General features: G+C 39.5%; 1 protein-coding gene across 1 annotated transcript in view; it reads left to right on the forward strand.

Annotated features, from left to right (window-relative positions):
* Positions 1-8451: 8451 nt before the first annotated feature.
* Positions 8452-25129, forward strand: part of slc44a1 (solute carrier family 44 (choline transporter), member 1) — a 122092-nt gene continuing 105414 nt past the window's right edge. The window contains exon 1 of the mRNA XM_004910857.4: positions 8452-8469. The gene's annotated coding sequence lies outside the window, so the exon portion shown is untranslated. The remainder of the gene's footprint in view (positions 8470-25129) is intronic.

Below are 25129 nucleotides of genomic sequence, written 5' to 3' on the forward strand. Positions count from 1 at the left end.
GTAAGTCATGCTAAGCACCAAGTATATCTAATAATACCACGACTAGATACTGTTTGTAAGAATATCTTTTATCTTTTAATTCATATATATGAGAATTGTCTGAAATGGGCTCTTTGCTACAGGCCCTGGTTTGATTCCTTATGACCCTGGACCAGTCACTTAATACAACGGTGCCCTAGCATAATTAATGTGCCTATGCTGGCTGCTATGGCAGAAAAACCGCTATATCAATATTTTTCTACTTTGACCCTTGCAGCTCAGGTTGATTTATCTAAATGACTTCTGTTTTAATATACACCTTATTAAAGTAATGGCAGGCTGGGTGATTTTGAGTGTTTTTAAGCTCCATGGGAATAAACCTAGCAAAACTCTTTGACCCTTGTGGCTTAGGTTGAGTTCTGTAAATTATGACCTAGTGTTTCCATCTGTTTTAATATACACCTTAGAACATACCTTTGTAGCTTTGTAGTTTTAAATTGTCCCTTCAAGGTGAATGGGACACCTGCATGCACCCTGGGCAGTCAAGTGACAGGCACATTGGTCCAGACAGATTCAAAATAGGCCCTGGCATTTTAAGTACACAGAGGCCCAAACAGCACCCCACAGACCTAATACATAGTGACTGTCTATGGCATCTTACAGCAGCCCCTCTGGCATTTGCCAGAACCCATATAATGCCAGCCGGGGTCTGCAGGCACAAAAATGCAGCACTGTTTTCTTGCAGTAATAACAGAATAATTATATCTACTGGTATAATATACATACTTCATGGCTGCATGCCTAAATGAAATAATTGCAACTCAAACATGATTTGACCTATGGGTTTATTTTATAAGCTGTCATGCATGTATCTCTTTGTTAGAGAAGCAAAAAAAAAAACCATGAAAGGATTCAGTTCAAATGTAACCTTGCATTTAACAACTCCATTGAGTCATTCTGAAGCGTATCTTTACAAACCTTGTCTGCCAGACACAGACACACTTTATATCCCTCCCAAGAAGACCAGTTGATAGATGTTCTAGTTTTTTTTGGTTTCTCTGGAAGGGTGATGTGTTATGAAACGCACATTGTTTTTCAGCAGACAGAGCCACTTCAGGTCTGATTAGGCTGTGTACCAAAATGAACCTAGAAATTTGCCTCATAATAACCTCGGCAAGAGAGGAAGAAACTGCTTACATAAGCATAACCGATTAGGAAAATGTCTTTTTTTTGCAGATTATCGACAGATCAAGGGTAAAAAGGACACATTTTCTTTTTTATTCATTTAGCAGCACAATAAAATCATTATTCAGGAACAATATATTAATGCAACTATATAGTTATGGTACTTAATGTCAGGAAATGGTATATATGGTAGTTAAGATAAAAAAAAGTAAGTTTTAAAAAAAATTATTCTGTGGTGGCTGGCCCAGGCCACTGGTATATGTTCTAGATATTCGCTTAGCGGCACAGGAAGATTTTTAAATCTCTGAGAGATCAACACATGCTATATATAACTATTTTGGTATGTTTTTCCTGCTTCCCTGTTCCAGGTTACTTGTTAGTCCATGATTTACACCCACAAACACTGTACTGCAGGCTTTCATAGTACAGTATATTGCAGTAGGCATAGGAACTCACTGGGGGGTCATTTATAAACACTGGGCAAATTGGCACCTGTGCAATAACTCACAGCAACCAATAAGAAGTTTGCTTTCTTTGTTCTATCGGCAGCTGGCTGAAAGAATTTCATAGTTGATTGGATGCTATTGGCTACTGCCCACCTGCAAATTTGCCCAGTATTTATATAATACTTAAAACTATTAAACAAAACCAATAAGGACACTTTAGATTCTCTGCCACCAAAATTTCAAATTATGCATAAATATTTTGTTTCATAACAGCAGACAGGCAAAGTGTTTTCTTCATATATTTATTACAGACTTTAGTTACTAAAAAATTTATGTTTCATCTGAAAGGCACAGCACCCTACAATTCAAATTCAGTCACAGTATATAGAATCCATAATAATGTCACTTACATTTACATCACAAGCCAGTGCTGTCCAACCTATTACATGTAGTGGGCCAGTTATTTGTCATACTGCATGTTGGAGTGCTGGATTAAATTAAAATTATAATGTCATATAGTGAGGATTATCATCCCTTAGACCGATTCGGCAGCTAATCGGCCCGTGTATGGGCACTACCGACGGGCCTGCCCGACCGATATCTGGCCTGAAATAGGACAGATATCAATCGGGCAGGTTAAAAAATCTAGTTGGATCAAGGACCGCATCAGCTCATTGATGCGGTCCCCGGACTGACTTTGCCTATACCCGTCATTATAATTCGATCGTTTGGCCCCAGGGCCAAACGAGTGAATTAGCCTGGATTCTCCCGATATCACCCACCCATAGGTGGGGGATATCGGGAGAAGATCCACTCACCAAGCAAGCGGATCTGAAGGTGTATGGGCACCTTTACATAAGAACTTTCCTACTTTTACCCCTTGATGAAACTGAAGCTGCTTTTCTTGGTCACCATTTAGCAACCTTTGCAAACTTTATCTCAGTATGTGTGTTTTAAATATGTGTCTGCTAAATTCAAGCTCCTCACTAAGTAAGGCTCCTTTATCAACACTTGGGGGCACATTTACAAAAGCACGAACGCTCGAGCGTTCATGCGAACGATCCAAGAGTATTTTCGCTGATTTTTTCGGGCGTCCGCACGACTTTTTCGTATGGCGCACGACTTTTTTATATGGCGCACAACTTTTTCGGACGTTTGCACGAAGAAATCGCAAAGGTTTTACCGTTGTTTACAATTGTTCGGTACAAAAATTTTGTGAATTTCGGATCGCCAATGCGATATTATCGTGACAAGTATGATTTTTTCGTAAGCATTTTCGTGATATTTGCGATCTTCCGAAATTTTCGTTTCCAATACGATTTTTTCCCATTCGTGATTCGGATTCGTGTATTAGTAAATGTGCCCCTTGGTATATAAACTGGGCAGTAACCAATGGCTACCAATCAAATAATTGCTTCCATTGTTCTACTAGCAACTGACTAAAAAAAAGATTATGACTAACTGGTTGCTATGGGTTCCTGTCCAGGTGCAACTCTGCCCACTGTTGATAATCGCCCCCCACCAGCCACAATATTTACCATATTTTTTAAAATACATTGACTAAAGGAAGACACTTAATAGAGGCTATATTGCATGAGCCAACCTTGATCACTTCCATGGAAAACACTAAAGTTCTATTAAGCCCTTTACAATGGGAATATGTATAAGGATTTATGGAACTATTACCACATTTCCTATAAATGCATTGTTAGTGAGTCATGAGCACAGGGCAATTGTAATAGGTTTCTAGTTCCTAAAGAAATTTTTATGAAGTTACTGTAAAGTCTTATGGAATACAGTAAAGACAACTTATTGGGCTATTAAATATACTTGATATACATAAACAATATGGTAGACACTCTTCTGTCTCTGGCTATTTACCATTATAAGCTTCTAAGTATAAATTATTATCTGGATAGCAAAGCAATTAGAATTTTAATTTACAAAAGCACTGACACAACAGACATGTTTAGGAAAAAACTTTAGAAAAACTCAAATTTCCAGTGATAGAATATTTTATTTGGATAAATTACAAATGGCTTGCTCATTTCTGGTTAGGACAATTTTCTACTAACAATATATATTGTACAGAAGAAGTATTGGCAAATACATCTGCCATTGCAAATAAATATTTTCTTCACTGGCAAAACTGTAAATTACATGTGTGGCCTTTTTGTTTACCTTGTTTGAGTTAAGATCTAGCAAACAGTGAGCTTTCATGTTTTAGGCTCATAAGCTAATTATTACTATGCAGGCATAGGTCATATTTCAAAGCTTCCTATGTGCAACCCATTATGCTTTGGCTCTGCTGGTGACTTTTTTTTACAAAGAATCTTTCAAGCTTTCAGCTTGAATACAAGGTCATTCAGTGTTCTGTGATGATCCATCTTCCTCATAGTGACATTTGTATTTTTTGGTATTGTTACATGAGCAAATATTGTGAAAAATGGGCATGTATATTTACACTATACTGTATAATGAAAAGCTATTACTAACAGGGGCCCCTAAAACACTTTAAAGGAGAAATAAACCCTAAAAACAAATATGGGTCGATTTAAATACTGCACCAGCCTAGTAAGTTTCATAATCTCTATAATAGGTTAAAAATTGTGCCCACCACGGATTTTGTTAGAAGTGTCAGTGACTCATGTCCACTGGGCAACTGTTAAGAAGCAGAGCTTAGGGGTTGCCACAAGCAGAAAATAAGTTTCCCTGTCATATAAGCGATGCCGCAGGGCCAATAATTAATTTCTGATACAAACTGCCATATATCGAAACTGCTAGATAACGAAGAACTTTTACCCTCAGTGACACTGTTTTCTTTGGGAATATCCTCTCTCCATATCACTCTTATTTTGGGTTTCTGTACTAGTGGCTCTGCCTCAAAAGTACTTAGTCCCACCACAGAAAAATATCTAGACACCTAACCTGCTTTATATAAACTTTGGTGAGGAAGGAATTTACAAACGTTTTTGTTTTGTGGGTATCTGACAGGTTAGAATATTTTGGTCATGTCCCCTGATTTCTGCAATAATAATATCTCAAAGAAAGCAGCGTTTATGTTAATGATGCATAGAACTATATGCCAACGATCTGCACATGTATGGCCACGTACCCAAAGCTCTCCCACTACCCTAGGGAGCACTGATTCAGAGGTAAAAGGCATACCCAATTTACTGTACATCTATAGTTTATCCACCTTAAAGAGATACAGACACCAGAAATGAAAACTTTTTTTACACCTATCATAACATTGACTTTGCATGAGTTTTATAATTTTGCCAAAAAAGTATTTCCTGATGCTTTTCCATTCCTTATCTGATCCCCCATGTTTTTCTATGAGGGGGCGGCCATATTTGTGCAGCAGGAGGCCGTTAGCATTAGAGGCTATACCTGACAGGCTGAGAAGGGACAGTCAAGTTGGCAAAACAGTCAGGTTTAGGAACTTCAGGAACAATTACATACAAAACCAGCCCTAACAGTGAAAAAAGATCAACATGACCTTTAGGTAACTTTTTATGTAGATTCATCACTTGAAAAGTATTTTTTTCGTGTCAGTATCACTTTAATAAAAGTTCAATTAAATTTGTTCACCTAAATTTCTCAATATACATTAAATTGCCTCAATGGTGTCCAAAAAACTCACCATGTATTTAACATTCTAACAAGATCCTCCCTTTAACCTACAGGAAAAATATATGCGGCAGGCATTCATTCAGATCATTATTGCCATATTTCATTGTATATGTCTCCCGTGAAATGGTTCATCAGTTTAGCTTACATTGAAATATTTACACTGAATGGCTAGTTAGTAAAAAGTACTGATGCTTTTGGACAATACAAGATAATATATATTGAACTACTTCATCCTTCCTCATGTAAAAATTGGTGTGCTCAAATAGTCATACCTTTATTAAAAGGAGTGTAACCTACAGGGTGCATCACAGAAAGAATGAATTAAATTAATTCAATAAGGTTCAGCTAAATATTCCACAAAAACTTGTCAAATACCAAACCCTAATTTGCAGATTTACATTTGTGCAAAATAACTAAAAATGTGTACCTGTTTTGTGACTTCCTCCTTAAACATCACATTGATAAATAATCACTCTCCGGAGATTCCCCAGGGCAGGGGTCCCCAAACTTTTTTACCCGTGAGCCACATTCAAATGTAAAAAGAGTTGGGGAGCAAATTAGGTAGCCCCTATATGAACTAACAGCCTACAAGAGGCTCTGTTTGGCAGTACACATGGTCTTTATGCATCTAAAACTTGCCTCCAAGCCACAAATTCAATGGGAGCAACATCCAAGGGGTTGGTGAGCAACATGTTACTCACAAGCTACTGGTTGGTGATTACTGCCCCAGGGTCTCAGCCTCACTTCCCCATTCCACTAGAGGGCAACCTAGAGTCTGATGCCTTTTTTGGTTATCTCTATACCTAATCTCTATAAACCTAATTCAGTATTACATGGTTCTACTCTGGGCACTACCAAACAGCGGCTTAAAGGAATAGTTCAGTGAAAAAATGAAACTAGGTAAATAGATAGGCTGTGCAAAATAAAAAAATGTTTCTAATATAGTTAGCCAAAAATGCAATCTATAAAGGCTGGAGTGAATGGATGGCCAGAACTCCTTTGCAGCTCTCTAACCTGTTAGCAGTCAGTAACCAATTAGTGACTTGGGGGGCATATGGGACATAACTTTAACTGTAGCGGTAGCTCGCAAACTAATTGAAAATGTCCAATGTTCCCCATTCAAGTCTCTGACTAACTAAGAGGTTAGAGAGCTGCAAAGGAGGAAGTAGTGTTCTGGATATTATGTTAGACATCCGCACACTCCAGCCTTTATAGATTACATTTGTGGTTAACTAACCATAATAGAAACATTTTAGATTTTGCACAGCCTGTCTATTTAGCCTGTTTTCATTTTTACACTGAACTGCTCCTTTAACTATACAAAGTATATCTCTAAGGTGAACTACACCTATAAGGGCAGATTTCTTAACTCATACTTATACTTACATCATGTGGGGTTACCACTATAAGAAATAAGTTTCCATTAAATACAGTGATATCCAAGTTACAAATCACTGGAAACCCACCTCAAGCTTTTCTATAAACATCTCATCATCCAACTACCCTGTGGCCAGTCTTCTAGCAGTGGCAGAGCCCAAGGCTGAATACACTGATTATCTCTATTAAATATGAATGGTTTAAAAACAGCTCTTTGAAGTTAAACTCCCACACCCTCCAACAGTCCACTGACAACCAAAAGCTGAAGACCAAGTACAATAATTAATTAATTAGTTAATTTTGATAGCAAAGTCAGACCTAATGTATGGATCCACTTTCAAGCTCTGTAGCTTCACTAACAAATATAGTGTGGGTCTGAGTGCAAATACAAGGTCTGACTTTACCTTAAGAGTTTGCAGTATTGCCGTACTGGCTATATTGCTACATTATAAATACTCATACAACTTCTGCTCTGTGGGGCCCACTATGTATTAAGCTGGTCATACATTGAAACATCTGCTTGTTTGGCAAGGTCGACAAATGAGTGGTTCTATACCTGATATGCCCACCTTGAGGCAGGCAGTATCATACTGATCCAATCACTTGGCCCATGAACCAAACGATTAGATCACAATGATAGGAATAGAGGCTGTTGGAGCGAGGACCACATTAATGAGCTGATACAGTTATCAGTCTGACAAGATGTTTAAACTTGTCTGATCAATATATAGATGATTTTTAGTAAAATATTGGTCTGGTTGGCCTGTCATAGTGCTGGGCATGGGCAGATAAGCTGCTGACTCGGACTAAAGGAGCTGAATCAATAATTAAACCTGCCCATACATGGCCACCTTTAGAGCTCTAAGAAGTTGCTGCAGGTTAACCAAAGACAGCTCAGCTCTAGACTTAGCTCAAGTGATCAAAAGACAAGGGTTATTCTTGATCAAGGACAGCCCAGAAAAAAAGGTGCTTTGAATAAAAAGTCATGTGCTGGCAGATCTAAATACATTAATAAAGGCAAAACACCAAAAAAAAAAAGCAACTTTACTATTTTCTATATAATAGATGAGAAGAAAAGGAGAAAAGGCTGGTCTCTTTCTGTTTGCAGTGTACTGATGGGCTCTGTATAGGCCTAAAAGCACACAGTCAGGGAGCTGATTTAGAGGAGTATGCATTTTTGTACAACTGGTTCTGTGCAGCACAGCCAATACAGGAACTGTAGAAAAACATGGGCAGCCTTCTGATTTGTTCTTATAGGTTACAGCACTTCTTTGCTAGAGATTTTAATACAGGGAAATTAGTATTATAAACAGACAGCCGTGCCTTTTCATGATCATAAATATGTAATTAAAACCCCCTGATGTTAAAATATGGTTTGAGAGTTGTAGTTTCACAACTCGGAGGCGTGAGAAACAGATTGCCCAAGGCATTTCAGTGTTAAAATATCTGTTTATCAACTAGTCTCTAGGCATGCTGAAATAAGCCTTAGCTATGTTTTCAGTTGCTAAAAGACAACATCACAACAGCCTTTCTAAACATATTTTAGTCTGAAAAACAATGGCGTACTGCTCAACATAACAAAGCTAAAGCGTGATCATCTACGCTCCACAACAGCTCTGAATCCTCTCACAGACAGATCTATTTCTCTGGTCCATCCTGTTGACTACAACGTTTTGTACGGCCAGCAGCTACAGGGCAATGAACGACTACAAAAACCACATATATCGCCTTAAAACTGAATGCAAAGCACGCAGGCAGCGAGCGGGGGAGCTGCGCGCATGCGCAGAAGAACTGAGAGCTTATGAACGGCAGTAACCTCCCGATCAGCTGGAGAAGTAGGTGAAAGGTAACTAGCAGTCAGTGGCTGTGCAGATTACACAACGCCGCTGGCTTCCTCCTCAGGGGCAACATGGGGATGACGGTGGCCGGGGAAAAGCTTCTAGGCATTGCTGTAGCAAACCAAAAAACATTCTCTAATTACACTTCATTGCTTTTATTGTTTGCGATCTCTATGCCCGTACAGTAATGTTGCACTGTTTGCTTTGGCTTTAGAAGTGGTCAGAGAACCTTGCACAGAAATAAATTGCCTTGTAAAATAATTTCTTTTAGTGCTTAGCGTTCGGTGTTATACATGGAGGAGTAAGAGCAGTGAATATACATGTATTTTGCGAGCTGTTTCTAGAAAAAAATAGAAAATAATATAACATGGTATTATTTACCTAGCAAGTACTAGTAGCCAACCAGCTGGTTGCATTTACTGGTCGGCTGTTTTAAAACATCTGATTAGCTGCTATGGTTTACTAGATGCAGACAATGTTTTTTTTAAATATTTTTTTTTAGCCCCCTGATAGTGGTGTATTTAAACTGTGACCCACACAGTCTTCTTTAAGGGAAGGATGAAAGGGGGCCTTTCAATGAGGTTGTGGAGTCCTGCTGAGGAGGTAGGGAATAAGCATAAACCAGTGATAATGCCTTACTCCAGTTATCATTGCACTACAACTATCAGCATCTTAAGCTGGCCATACACGCACCGAAAATATCGTACGAAACCCCGTTTCGTACGATATTCGGTGCGTGCATGGCAAGTCGGCGAGTTGCCTGATATCGCAGGAGGCTGCTGATATTGGTCGACTCGCTGATCGGCCATGTTAAAAGATTTTGATCGGGCGCCATAGAAGGCGCCTGATCAAAATCTGCCTTCAGGGCTGAATCGGCAGAAGGAGGTAGAAATCCTATTGTTTCTACCTCCTTATCTGCCGTTTCAGCCCTGAACGGTTAGCGGCCGATTGTACGATCTTTTGTGCGACCGATGGTCGCGCGAAAGATTGGAAATTGCCACATGTGTGGCCACCTTTAGAATCAATTTATCAATTGAATCCTCCTCAAAGGGCCCCTATGATGCTGAGGTTCCAGGCCCAATGCACTCTGTTACAGCCTGTTCAAGGGCACCTATCCTTAAAACATGTCACAAATTTATTAAAAATGTTAAAATAAACTCTCTAGTTTTGATATTCCCGAGTCCCTTAGCACTCACTAGGTCCTTTCTCTATCAGCCCCAGGAATAAGCATGCTTGGAATTGGGCAAGGGGAAAGTAAAATGAATGCCACATGGAGTGAATAATACTTGTTTTGACACAATTAATTTGTTTTGTACTAGTATAACAGTCATTTAGCTTGCATCCCTCTTAAATGCAAGATGCAATGTTTCAATCTCTCTGGAACAAGTATTGCATGGGTTGCTTGCATCTAAGGGTTAAGAAAAGACATTATCTGCCAACCTCCCCCCCCTCCAAAAAACAAACAGCATTTTGGTACAGGCTTGCCTCTGTATGCTGCACGATTAGCCTAGTGTTCTCTGCCTGTGACAGAGTAATATTCTTGTTCTTTGACCGACAGTAACCTCAGCAGGAGAGGAAGGAAGAGAGAGCTTGAGCAGAAGTGAAAAAGAACACAATAAAAAAAAGCATGTACCAAAAATCTACAAGTACTAAGAAATACCCAAAGGGTTATTTACAGTATTTTCCCGATTCTATTAACATCTAACTGTACATTTGTACATCTTCTCACAACACCTAGCAAAAGGGAAAACAGACCCTGCAAGTGACTGTTTGGTGGCTGTGCTCTCGGGAGCGTAGAGGGCTCAGAGGGTTCCAAGAAAAGTTGGACAAAGCAGGTCATATTTCCATATTTGTAAACATTTGAATTATTCCTGCATTTTTCTTAAATACTCCTTCCTGCTATACAGAAAGGGCTCACTTGCAAATGCAGTCCAAGTGCAAAGCACTCTGCGCACCCCCCCAAAAAAATCCTTGTTAGAGCCCAGCACAGACTTGCACCTGGATGCGTCTGCCCATTCAAATATAAATTCCCACTTCCCACCTACTCTCCTACCTAAGAGCTGGTGGGGAGTTGGCATTTATATGCAACAATGAAGGGAACTGGGAACTGCTTCCTCGGTTGTTATTTTACTTTTTGTATGATTAATGCAGAGCTGTGCTTATACTGACGTCACCTTCGGTTGGCACAAAAAATGTTCAGCAGCACATTAGTGTTCGATTCACAAGCTCTGATCCCTGACTGTCGAAGGTTGACAGCTCTGTTAATGTCAACACCCACTTATTGCACAATGCTGCAGTATATGTTGGTGTTTTATAAATGCATGTTAATAATAGCTGTTCTATGGACCAAAACATATTATTACAGGGAGTCATTAAAACCAATACTGTGTCTCTGGTAGAATCTTTTAAAAATCAAAGAAGAAGATAATGTTCAGATTTAGGGGCACATTTACTAAAAACTTTGGGGGGCTTAAAACACAATATGGTATAAATTGGGAGTAACCACGATAATTTCTGATGTTCTAAAATGTCACAAAAATGCTTTTATCGGTCGTACGAAAATATCGTAATTGCGTTCCAAAAGTCACAATATTTTCATACAGAAAAGTTCGTTAAGCCACGAAAACCTTTCTTGCTTTGTTGCCTTTCATGTCTAGCTTTGGAAGCCTTCCATAGGACTGGTTCTCGACAGATACAACCTGGCGCAAAGATAGTCCCAAGGAAAGTTTAACTAAAGCTTTAAAGAATTCTGAAATGTTTGTAGTTTTTACGCAAAATACGATTTTTTCGTGGTTTTTTAACAAACTTTTTGCATACATTCCGAAATGTTCTATAAGTTAGTGTTAGTGAGACTTTGAAAATAGCAATTTTCTATGTTGTTGTTGTTGCCTTTCTATTTGGTTATTTCAGTGAGACCTGAAGACTGTAAAACAGATTCACTTTGAGGCTAGGGTTTTTTTTTCTTTCTCTTCACTGACCTGTAAGTCCTATTTATCTTCTAGTGTGTTGACCTAGAGGAAGTGGCAGGGCTTTAACAATAGCCTTTTTATGTGCATATGTTGTAAGCAGGGCTTAGAAATGGGCTTGCATGCAGGACACCTATTAAAAAAAATCATTCTGTCTGTACAGGAAAGAGTGAATTCTGTACAGCTGTCGTGCGTTAAACATGAGGTTTGGTTTTACGCCTTCCCTAGTGCACTGCTACTACTTCAAACAACATATTTCATATTTTAGACTTTTTTTTTGGTATATTTTTATTCATAATGCGCTACTTGTGCATGCAGTGCTGTAGAAAAACATTATTAGTACAAACAGAGGGCAATTTAATAATGCAATTAAAGATAAATACAAAATATAGTTACATGTAAGTTAAGTGCTCAGTGTAACTGTAAAGCTGGGCATACACAGGCCTATAAATGCTGCCAGCTGTCTGAGTGTGGGGTATGGCGCCCTCAGACAGGCCTGCCTGACCGATATCTGGTCAAAAATCAGCCAGATGTCTATCAGGTAGGTTTAAAAAAACCACCATAAGGGCTCTGGCACACGGGGGAGATTAGTCGCCCACGACAAAACTCCCTGTTCGCGGGCGACTAATCTCCCCGAGTTTCCATGACCCGCCATCCCACCGGCGAACATGTAAGTCGCCGGCTGGATGGCAGACGCGGCGGGGCGATTTGCGCGAAATCGCGCCGCCGCGTCTGCCATCCCGCCGGCGACTTACATGTTCGCCGGTGGGATGGCAGGGGTAGGCAACTCGGGGAGATTAGTTGCCCGCGAACAGGGAGTTTTGTCGCGGGCGACTAATCTCCCCCGTGTGCCAGAGCCCTAAATGTGATCTTATTGTTCATGATCAGATCAATCTGATATTGGCCTCCTCAAGGTGGGCATATCAAGGAAAGATTCGCTCATCTCATGTTTCTACAGCCTGCTAAAGTTATCTAATTGCGGTAATAGTAAACTGCTTTATTTTATAAAGAAATAATGACAGAAATTAAGTTACTGCTGTGTGTGTAAGTATATACACTTTAGCGGTGTGTGACCCATGGTCTATATATATATAGGTTATTCGGGGTATGGATTGCTAAAGACTAGACAGCTGCTCATCACCAAAAGTGCTTGCAAGAGCTGATTCACTTCTTTTCTCACACACATCATAGGAAGTCACAGCTGCTGACTAGTATATATCTTTTTAATGGCAACTAGTTTTTAATTCACAGAAAGCTGTGTATTCTATTGTACAACATTTAGTAAGACTTGATACACTTTAGACCAGCAATTTCTAGACCAGCAATGTTTAAGTATGGTCCCCTATTACCTACTATCAGACCCTTGACAAGGAATAAAAAGGTGAATGTCCCAGGCAAAACTGTGATCTTGGACCAAATGAGAATCCATGCACAAGTGCCATCTGCATAAACTGAACAAAACAGAGAAAACCTACCAGGACTCATAAACAATGAGCAAAGTGGTACATATACGAAAGGGAGCTTCTGCAAAATATTTTCAATATTCTTGTGACACAGTGGTCAAAAAGTGCGACACTATTTATGCAAAAAGCATATTTCATATTTTTTTTAGTTTAAGATTTCTTTATTCTGTAAAGAATTGATCTAGAGTCTGAATATTTGCGCAAGGTATGTTTTTGCAGTTTATTTATTTAATAGTATTACATTGAGAAAAAAAATCTTCAACTGCCAATTTTTCATAACTTTGGGGAAGGTGTCATAAGCCTATTGAAACTGTGACCCAGGAGCACCACTGGGCCTTTTATATTATTTGGTCCCCAGTAGCTGCATGGGCAGCTGTATCCCTTTTCTACCTCTAGCTGAAGGCATCATGTTATATATATTTAATGTGCTACTAAGTAAGTGTCAAGTGTAGTGGTTCACTAGCTGATACAGTGGATCACTACTGAAAGGGACAAAAGGTGGGCTATTCTAAGATGAGCAGATCAGTTATAAAGATGGAGGAAATGTGCAGTTTTAGTGAACCAATGTTGTCCAACTGTTTTCAAAGAGTGGACCAATCAGCACATAAACCACATATTTGTGAGCTGGAATAAATTAAATTGATAATGTCAAAGAAAGATGTCTATAGACCCTTGGACATGATAGATGCAATAAAACAGCCTATTTAAATGTATCACAACAAATGTATCGCAAATGGTTGAATTGGTTTCAATGCATGGTAAGGTTCGACCTCTGCAAAATGCCAACTGTGCATGTGCACTGGGTCTTCCACAGTGGTCAAATAACTCTGTGCATGCACACTTTTAAGTAAGCTGGGGGGCTTCCAAAAAGCAGGAGAAAGACATATAGTGATAGGAGGCCAGTGGAGGGGACCTAAAACCAGGTAACACTTGGGAAAACCAATGGGATTGACATCTGTGCTTTTTCTGTTCTCTGAAATTCTGGTTTTAAGAGATATCTTTTCTGAGAAATAACTGAAATGCCATAAAAAGCCATAAACAAACACTTACCATTTAATTTACACTGGTGTTCTGTATCTAAGCTAAGGTTAAGCTTCTGTACAATAGGCCACTGGATGTCAGGATTTAAAAAGGGGTATCCTGTGGCTGTGCTTACTGTAATTGATAGTCCTGGCAAGGAGCCAAAATCCTTAACTGCATAGGACCTTCCCAGCCCCTGCTGACTATGCTTGTTCTTTGCATCCATAAACATCATTGTGCAGCTTAAAAAAAAACCTTTCTGGTATTCCTGGCATTGTCTTTGCTAACTGTGTCAATAGTGCATGTAGAGGATTAGACTTTGTAACACAAAATCTGCCCAACCACTTAAGCTGTGCAGCAGATGGCATCTGTGATCTATCCGACTTCTAAAACTATCTGCAAAGTGCAGTCTTAAAGACACAGTTTTTTACCCATTATAATATATTAGAATAAAGTGATCACCTGCCATTGGTTTGTAATAGATCAGAGATGCAAAGTAGTGAGCAAAAGTGGCTGAATTACAGAGAAGAAAATAAGCTGTCCATAAACATTCCCTAACAGTCCATATTTTTAGGACAATCCTCAATTGTAGAATAGAAAAGTGCAGGCCAAGACTGGGATTCAAAACAGGCCCTGGCATTTCAAGTACACAGAGCTCAAACAGACAACAAATAGTTACTGTCTACAGCAGTTTACAGCACCTCCTCACCCCACCTCTGGCATTTGCCAGGACCTACAGATTGCAATTTCAGGCCTGAAAAAGTGGATGGGCTAACCAAATGGTGGCTGGGGTTTGTGAAGATTGTTGCTTCACTTGGCCCAGTAGGGCATGGCCTGGGTTATTTAGGGGGTGTAGCTTAAAATGCTCCCCTTCCCCATTTTTTAATAACTATTAATATTATTGTATTCAGGAGACTGACCTAGGGTAGGTGTTGCAGGACCCCTTTCAGATGTGTGGAAGTCATCCAACTGGGATGCCCAGTCTTATTCTGCCATTAGAGAGGCAAAAATTACATCTAAAATGTCTGGTTGCTGCAGGTATGATTGGAATCAACCTCTTACTGCACACCACCTGTTCTAGACTAGGCATAAAGGTTTCCAGTCTAGGTACCTAGTGTGCCATGTGTAAACCTAACTGTGTAGCTAATTAAGTATAGTCTTAATGCTTCAGAGAACGGAAGGAATAACATAGTAAGGTCCATAAACACTGATTTCCACAAAATGAATTTATCAACTAGAGAGGATATCTTCATTCAAGGTACTGTTAGATGTATTGTTAATTCCATTGAGTCTGTTCAAAGAGTATATAACTCTGTCCTTTGGTTTTTCAGTTATGAGTGATCCCACATTACTGTGCAGAAAAACACGTATAGCTTCCAGTAGTCTTTGTTGCAGATATAAGCAAACTATTCCATATAGGTATTATTTCTACTTTGGTGGGAAATGTTGAAGCTAATACCCTGGATTTAGGAAAATTTATAGTATAAAATGGTACCTGCTAGAGAGGCTCTAAGCTTAGTAATGAATAGTAGAGTATTTATCTAAGGAGTTAAGTGCCCAGCAAGAGTTTGTGGAGTGCATCGTTTAGGGATGTAACTAGCCTGTAGGAGTAGCCTGTTTTGGAAACAAAGGGTAAAATGTTTCACATATTGTAACAGGTGGATATGTGTTTCTAATGGGGCATTTTACTGGCAATGTGGTTATACTAAGTTGTCTCTAGGGCAATCAACATTTATATACTCCTGTTAGGCCTGTCTGTAGTGAAATCAGTTCATTATGGCCATAGGACACCTATTGCATACATACAATGAATGTCAGGAAATGCCCTATCCAGATGGAACTATAGCCCTCTATGGAAAAGCACCAATTATTAATTCCGTGGTATTGTACAACTAACAAATAATTAGTCCACAGTGGGGAGTTATATGCTGTGAGGTGCAAGAGTCCCCATAAATACAGGGAATCCAATGTTTAGCAAAACCTTTGTGGGCATACCTCCCCCCACATTTTTTTTTTTTGGCACCCCCCCCACCAAAAAAAAAATCACAAGTTCATGTTTGTCAAAGGTAACAAAAAAAACAAATGTGACCTGCAACCCCCGTGAGTAGGGGCCCCCTTTTATAGAGGAAGTAGTCCCAGTCCCCCTGCCCTGCAGAGCCATGAGGTCTACTTCCTCTATAGTTTCACCACTGCATATCCATCTAGTAAGCATAGCAGCTATGTGGCTAAGCCTTTTTTTCTAAATACAGCACTGGAATATGTTGGCACTTTTTGTGTTAATTAATAAGGCCTAATATGAGAATGAGGATGCTGCATGACCCAAAGGGTAACAGTAACTGAAGATGGCATCATAAGGCTACAAACTTGATTACCTATCATTTTCTTGTTCATAAGGCTACAAACTTGATTACCTATCATTTTCTTGTTCATGAAACTAAGGCTAAGATACGCTCGGGTGCAGGCACATGTAGCCGAAATACGCATAAAAATCGAGACTTTGCATTCTCTCGCGTATGCGTATATTGGCTACATGTGCCTGCACCCGAGCGTATTCCATTCATTCGGATACAGGCACATGTAGGAGGCGTAGGGCGGTGTTTTCAGCAAACGCTTTTCCAATTGCCAAAAATATCCGCCCTACGCCTTGTCTGGCATTAGCCTTAATGATTTTAAATGGCAGTACAGTCACCCACACTCCCAATCAATACCTGCACCAGCTAAGTATTATGCATTCTGGCCCCCCTAGCGCTCCACCATGCAGCCAGCAGATTTGTGTTTGGGCTGGTGGGGCCCAACAGGATCGGGGCCTGCAGGGTTTTCTCTTAGTACACCGGTGGGCCAGTCCAGAATAATTAGGGAGGCCCGTATTTTAGCACAACTGTACGTACAGCACGGCCTATATGAGTAGCTGTATAGAAAAAATATACACGCACTGCAATTTTTCTAGGCAGCGCTCACTTGAGTTTGTAGTTGGTAACCCTAGTTTCTGAGTGAGGAGGGGGCATAGCTTCATGTTTATGAGTATAACAGCAGGACGGAGCATGCATGAATCAAGGCTCTGAAGGGTATCCATGCAGCTGCTCTTAGTAGACAAAGGCTGACATATGCCCAGCAGAGCTGTGAAGTGGCGCTCATGCGTAGTCATTGAGCTAATAAACTCTAGTAACCTCAACAGAAGGCAAGAAACTAGGTGAAAGGTAATTTAATGTCAGCAGCTCTGAAGCACAGACTCCACTGTTAGGATATTTACCAGTATGCATAAAAACACACACAGATTTCATTGGGAACAGCAAAAAAAAAGAGATTGTAAAAATATTTTTCTGCTCTGTTGCATCTAATTTGCTCTTTTGCTTTTCTGTGTATTGTGCCAGTCTTGCCCATGTTTTCTGTGTCTGTGATGTTTATATTTTTATTACCCCTGTTCTTTTACTAATTAGATAAATGTCCCTGTAAAAAGGGGGTAGTAATTATAAAAGTTCCTTTAGGCTTTTGCAAGACGTGGCGCAGGGCTGATATTTTCGGCAAGCGGAAAAACACTTGGCGAATATACAACCCTACGCCTGCTACTTGTGCCTACACCCGAATGAATGAGATACGCTCGGGTGCAGGCACATGTAGCCGATATACGCAAAAAAACACGAGACTTTGCATTATTTTGCGTTTTCATGCGTATATCAGCTACATGTGCCTGCACCCGAGCGTATCTCATTAATTCGGGTGCAGGCACAAGTAGCAGGCGTAGGGCTGTATTTTCGCCAAGAGTTTTTCCGCTTGCCGAAAACATCAGCCCTACGCCACGTCTGGCATCAGCTTAACATTGCTGCTTTGGGGTCCTAGGTTTAATTTCAACCTAGGACCCCACCTCTTCCCATGTCACCTCTTGTATCAGTTATTGACTGCTTTATATGTTACTCTGTATGTCCAATGTATGAAACCCACTTATTGTACAGCGCTGTGGAATATGTTGGCGCTTCATAAAATTCTTTTAATAATAATAATGTTAATAATGCCTGTGTGGGTTTCCTCCAGGTACTCCAGTTTCCGCTCGCACTCCATATACATATATGCAGATTAATAGGCTCCTAACAATAAACTGAATAGTGTATATTCCAGGTGTATCCCATTATTTTTTTTCTCTTCTACTGACATGGAAAAGTATTATCGGTGTCCTCCTGAGCCCTTGGTGCTGTACACAGATGTAAAAAAGTGCATGATTTTCTATCAGGCACTATAGGTCATGACAGGCAGCTAAGGACACTGTGCACCCATTACCACAACTTGTATCCCCATCCCAAACCGCATCTGATGTGTGTCAGCACTGATCATTTACAGTGAACCAGGGTAATGGGACAAAGGGTGTTTTGATTGCTACAGTCCTCTGCGGTGATTAAAACTTTTCTCAGCTGACAGCCACTTTCCATTCTCATAAACTGGAAACACATTCTCTTTCTAACCAGTTGTGATGACTTGAAGCAAGTAGTACGTGGAAACACAAAAGCCAGTGTTCCAGAGCAATACTCCATTAAACTCACTAATATATATGTGTATCGTACCTAGTGCAATTTTTATTTTTAAAGGAGACGGAAAGGCTAATTAAGAGTTAATCTCAAGCTGCAGGCATACCTTCAGTTGTCTCAATAGTCCCCATATTTCTCCAATTTCTCCAATTCAGATGATCAGAAGCCTCATAGGAAAAAAACACTGAGCTCTGAAAAGAAAGTTCCCATAATGCCTCGCTCCTGCACCAAGACCAAGACCAGTGTACATGCTCAGTTTGTAAGACTATGAGGAAGCTGCCTGCTGATTGGCTCAGATCACACATTCCCAAGGGGGGGGGGGTGGAAGGGAGTTCTTGGCATTCTTGAGGGAGGGGGGAGCAGGAGAGGGGGATAGGAGAGAGCTGCATGTCTCTGGCAGAGAAAAACAAACAGATAAGAAAGCCTGTATCTTTTGAAAGTCAGTGCAGGGTTTCTGTGAGTGCTTATGGCTGTATTTACATAGACCTTTCTGATAGAACTTACTTAGATTTTACCTTTCCTTCTCCTTTAAGGATGGGAATTGGTTTCCAGTAGGTAAGGCATATTGGCCAACACAGTTCTCCCTGAGGACTTTAGGGCGTGTTTATAAAAAAGTAAAAACAATACTTGCCATAGTTTGTAAAAAACTTGAGAAACTTGTAAAGGATTTTTAGGGGCAAATGTATTAATTTGTTAAAAATGAGAAAACACTTGAAAAGTATGCTCATTAAAATCCTATACAAGTGGACATTGCAGAATTGCTATTGTGAGCTCACGCCACTTTAATTATCTACAACTACCCCATGTCATTACTGCCTTAAAGGAGACATATATGATAACTAAAAAACCCCTATAGTAATGAATAATATATGGTGCTAGACTAAAAATTTATTTTTTCTTTAAAAAAGATAAATTTATTAGGGCTCCCCATTGATCTTCCCTGGTCCCTGACCCGGTGTTTAAAGTGAGGGGTGGGAATGTCCTAACAGTCCCTGCCAGAAGCTCAGTGGAGGGGGATAGCCAATTACAGCCCTGCCATCACACAAGCAAAGACATCCTTCAGTTCTCTGTCAGGTCAGCCTAGCAGCTGATTGGATCCTATTCTACAGTGCAGTGTGTTGAGTGTCACTGGCCCCCCTGCACAGCCTGGTAAAGAAGGCTGGATAGATGGGCTGGACTATTGGGGTATTTGGAGAAATTTTCAGTAAATATATATAATATATTTAGAGGCGTATAATGCACTGGCACTCTTGTTTTTCACACAATATAATAAAACAAACTCCCTGCATAACTTAGTATTTATAATAATACTTGTCCTCCCTGTGTGTACTTTTGTGCATTGTAAGATTGTACAGAGCTACGTATCCCTGTAGTGCTTTATAAATAAAGTTATAAATACAAACATACATACCAATGTGCTGGAATGAGAAAAAAAAATCATAATTTGGCAAAATCGACGACAAGAAAAAAAAATCACATCTGTATACAGCTGGAAAACCTCTAAAAGACAGACAGTAAGAGCATTAACTGGCCTGTTGTTGAGTGGAAATGCCTTGAATTAGACACTCTCTTAGCATGATAACTGTAGTAGTTAGCTCTGCACTGGGCAAAGTACATGTATGTTCAACCCATGATTTTGAGGTTGTCCTTCTACATTCTACATTCTTGTAAGTTACAAGAGAAGGAAAGGTAAAAACTAAGTAAGCTTTACCAGAAAGGTCTATGTAAATACAGCCATAAGCACTCACAGTAATGCTGGTCAGTGAAAAGAAACGCCACATTTCTTCTGTTCATGTATCTTCGGATCATGTATACATGATCTTCTGTGTAAGGCTACCTTCTCCTAGAAAAATCCTTCAGGGCACAGCACAAGTCTACTCAGTTTACTCCTCTCTCCCCTTCCCATCTCTGTTGTAATTGGAGCTGAGAGCTGTACCCTGGCGCACACTGCTATCTGGAAGTAAAGTTAGTCCAAGCTAAAATGGTAGCTTCTATCTTAAACAAACAGATGAAGCTTCTAGCGCTGTTTACTCAGTTATGGTAAAGCATTGTAGCTAATCTATTGGCAATAAAATGCCCAAGTGGCTTTCCTTCTACTTTGAGAGGCTTCTAATAAAATCATTCTAGTATGGGTACAAATGTGATTTAGACTTTTTATGAATTTAGGAATAGAGGGGGCATAGGTGTTAGTGACCATGGGTGCAAATTCCTGTGCTTCAGAATGAAAGCTGTGTATTCTGCAAAATGCTTTGGAATGGAACCTGTGCATTCTGCAAGAAAACAACACTGTATTCATGAACCGTGGACTGTGGGAGACATGTTGGCATACCTCTTACAAAATTGTTTGACATTCAGGCTTTAATGAGGACGTCCCTGCAGGCAGAGGATGCAAAGGAGGCCTGTACTTACAGCTTGCCATATTGTAGGTGGTAAAGACAAGACTGCTTTTTGCTTACCAGCAGAAGATGCAGAGAGCAGCAAGGTCCAGACATAAGGGCTTATTGAATGTGCGATTTTGCACCCCTTAGTATAGAATTTGCATCCAGGATCTTGGTAAACAACCCCTTTAAATTTTAATTGAAGTGATTAATGTATAATGTCTGTAAAGTACTACAAGATATGTCAGCTCTATTTATATAAAAGATAATACAAATTTGTATGTACACACTGCCATTGTACTTTTTTTTCTGCCAACCTTGGAAAATAAAGTCATAAAATGTAATTATGTTTACTTTTTTTAAAAATCCAGCAATTTATGTATATGATCTTGCTTTTTTTATAGGCTCCATTATAAGCAAATATTCTAATTTTAATTTTCCTTTTCTTTGTAATAAAACAGTATCTTGTACTTGCTATAATCCATCCATATTGGAGGTTTAGGGGATGATTCTAGGCCTGCATTTATTAACAGGCCAATAATTCATTATCTGTGGCAGTAGCCTGAAGCATGTTATAGTATTTTGGTCAGTTTATTGAACTGGGGATGTGGGCTGGTCTGCTGTTCATGGGCCCAGATTAGCTCAACTTTGTATAGACAGTCGCTACTCAGATAGGTCATCTTATAGGGGGGGGGGGGGTGTCTAATTTTTCAGTTTTTTAAAGCTCTTTAGGGTAGGTACAGTGAGTAGCTTCTAGTCTTAGGAGCTATGTTTTCTATTAGGCCCAAGTAGCATGCTTCTGGGGATTTAGCAAATTCTGATCTGCAGAATTGACCACTTCCCTCCCCTATACCTGGGATATATTGGGACAGGTCCAAAAACAGGAGTGTTCCTGGGCTCACTCCCATTTTAATCATAAGTTATCTAGCCTAAGGCCCATAGAGTGGAGGTGATACATTCTATCTATCATATACAGTAGATCATATCGGTGATGTATAAGGACACCACTACTACCAATTATGGAGGGTAACTATAAATAAGGTCATCCCAGTCATGAGTATCCAACTCATGAGTCATGTCTCAAACCCATTCTGAATGTAAGTTTGCAAAAGGGTTGCTTCTCTGTTTAGTATGGAGTAATTAGGAGACATGAATACTTTTGAGTGTGGTGCACTCACACACTCAGGTTCAGATATGGCAATCTTGTAGGACTTCGGAAACTGCCTGTTAGTTCATCTCCACATTTTGTTTAATTTTCTTTTTATCAAGAATATCTTTAAGACTTGGAACATTAATGAGATGCATCACTTTTTTGGTAGTTAATTTCATTCTTTATACACTTTTGACCCTTACGCTTAAAGATGAGGCTTTGCCAAGTTCTATAAGGTGGTGTGCACAGACCTACTCAGAAGGGCAGCAGTGGTTCTGCTATCACCAAAACACATTTTTGCCCTAAGCCAACATATGTGATTACCTATGTTGCTGGATTAGTTACCCAGGTTACTAACCCACTTACCACTTACTTACTAGTGGGCAGCTCAAGCTGCTTACTAGACAGCATCATTATCCTATGTACCTAGAGGACAAAAACTAAGGTTACCAGATCATTTGAAAAATCAGAGATGCTTGTCATAAATGCTGTTTGCTGGGCTAACCTAATTGCAATTTAATTTGAATTAAATGCAGTTGATGCAGCCCTTTTTAGTTGAATGTGTCCCTGATTTGTCACATGGTCTCTTAACCTACAGTAAACTTTTCGGGGCATCTTAGTACTTCTGTATGCATAAAATCAGCCAACAGACTGAGATGATTCATGAACTGAATAATTAGCAAAGCCTAACTAGTGTTTTCTCATTTCCTTGAAATGACAGTAATAGTCACATGTATATAATAGCTGCCAAGTGCTACAGTGACTGGTAATCATTTCTTTGTATTCTTTGTATGTCTTGCATACATTTTTTACTTACTAATTACTCCATAATCCATTAGCTTCTATGCACTGAACAGTTGGCTAAAAAGCAATGCCACGCATCCCTCTTCACAGATAGGTATGGCAATTGGACTGCCCTATCTGAATTTTTCACACTATCAGAACAATTTACCAAAAGTGTGAAAAGTAAAAATTCATCCAACTGTAAAATACAATTCTGTAAAAATTCAAAGTGGTTGATTCACTAAAGTGCATTAAATCGAGCGCTATTTATAGCATGCGTTAAAAATTTTATTGCTTCTTATTTTTGCGACTTAACACACGATTCACTAAAAGGATACTTGCGTTAATTTAGACGCAATGTTGTTTGCGTTATTTAAGCCGCGATTAGCATTTTTCTTGCGTTACTTTCCGTGTGTGCTTTAATTCCCGCTGCGTGCAATATATTTTGCTGCTTGCTATATTAGCGCACGATTTAACACATGATTTAACGCACGTAACCATTACGTTCGTAAAACTACTTTTCTGAAAATGACCATTTCCCTGAAAACTGGAGGATGCATGACTCTAGGGCCAACACATAGTTGAAAAAATCCCACTGCGAAGTCCATATTGTGTTGCCAAAAGCTCACCAACCACAATTTTCTAAGTACCGCCTACCCCAAGTAGGTGTTAATCTTCGCACAGACTAATGCGATATTTAGCGCGTTTAACACTTCATATGTGTTTGTGAATCATGCGCTAGTATTATTTCTACATGCGAATTAACGCATGCGTTAAAATTAACTCATTGCAGTAGCGTGCTATTAAACGCATGCGACATGCGTCTTAACGCAACGAATCGGTCGTTATTTATCGCGTGCTTTTTAATGCAGAAAGCATGCTATAAGCGTTATCGCACTTTAGTGAATCAGCCCCAAAGAATCACTTTGTCCTTTCAACCTTTGCAGTGTTCCCCTTAGAATAGATATTCTTCATGAGACAGGTTCTTCATTATTGAACGTAGTCAGAACATACTAGATGGACTGTCCATGAACTGTTGATAATTGATAAGGCTAGAAGGGCCCGCTTAAAGCGGACCTGTCACCTTAAGAAATAATTTCAAATTGTTTTCTGTTGTGTTTGGCAAGCAAAATAAACTTTACTTACACTGTATAAATTATTTTAATTTTATTTTCTTCATCCTTGGAATTCACAGCAATTGCAGCAAGCAGGCAGGGGCCATTTTGTGGACACTGTTATCAAAGCAGGCATTGCATCCTGCCAAAATCTTGTTTCTGTGCCAGTATGGGGGGACCTGATGCCCATGTCCATGCACTGGTTACACAATTACATGGTGAGGAGGGAGGGGGAATGTTAGGGGCGCAGCAACATCTAAGAAGTTCTGAATTGAAAGTGAAAGTAACTGTCTGCCCCACCTCTATGCCTAAGGCATAGAGGCGGGGCAGGCATTATATGATTGACAGCTGGGATTTTAAAATGCTTTTATAATGGGTATGGATGTGGTAATAAAAAAATTATTTTGGGTTTCATGTTTAATTTGAAAAGGACTTTTATTATACAACTTTTTATGTCTGGGTGACAGGTCCACTTTAAGACAATAGGCTACAAAAGCATATAACTACAAATTAAAATACTTATTTATTTTTTGTAATCGCCCAGTCTCACAAAGTGGTGGTTGATAGGATGTATAAGGGCAAAGACACACAGAGCTGCTTAGTAGCAGCTACGTGTCACAGTTACTAAACACCAGAAAATACCCTGCCATAGACAATACTGAGAATTGCCTCTGCTAAAACACACAGAAAGAGACAATTATCAGTAAATGATCAGCATTGTCTATTTTAGTAGCTGTGACAAGTAGCTGCTACTAGTAGTTCTGTGTGTCTTCACCCTAAAGAGATCCACACATTCAGAAAAGGTGGTTAACCACTCTTTTATAGTTTACATGCCTTTGTGATTCATGACAATGTGGCATGTTTTTTTGCCAGAAAGGAATGTAGAATTAGGGCGTAACTGCTTTGTTTAAAATGGGTAATAGCACTGCACGACTTGTATTGTTATGCTGTAATGGCATTTGTCATGCAATGATTAAATCAAAAAGGAAATTTAATCATTTTACTTAATGCCATCATACATACGCAAGACACTGTTTTGTTTTTCTCGACAGACAAATAGCATTGTACTCTGTGTTGCGGGGAATCTAACATAGAATAAATCCACAGTAACAGGCACATGGAGTGCCATCTCTCTTCCTGTCTATGGTATTGCAGGAATGACATCCTACTTTCAGGTATTTATAGTATAAATAAAATGTGATTAATGTAAATGTATTCTAATTAAGTACCTTTGTGTAGCAGTTTTAAATGATTTATTATTGTGACCAGACCAGTT

Source organism: Xenopus tropicalis, chromosome 1 (genome assembly GCF_000004195.4).
Source record: "Xenopus tropicalis strain Nigerian chromosome 1, UCB_Xtro_10.0, whole genome shotgun sequence".
Taxonomy (NCBI): Eukaryota; Metazoa; Chordata; class Amphibia; order Anura; family Pipidae; genus Xenopus; species Xenopus tropicalis.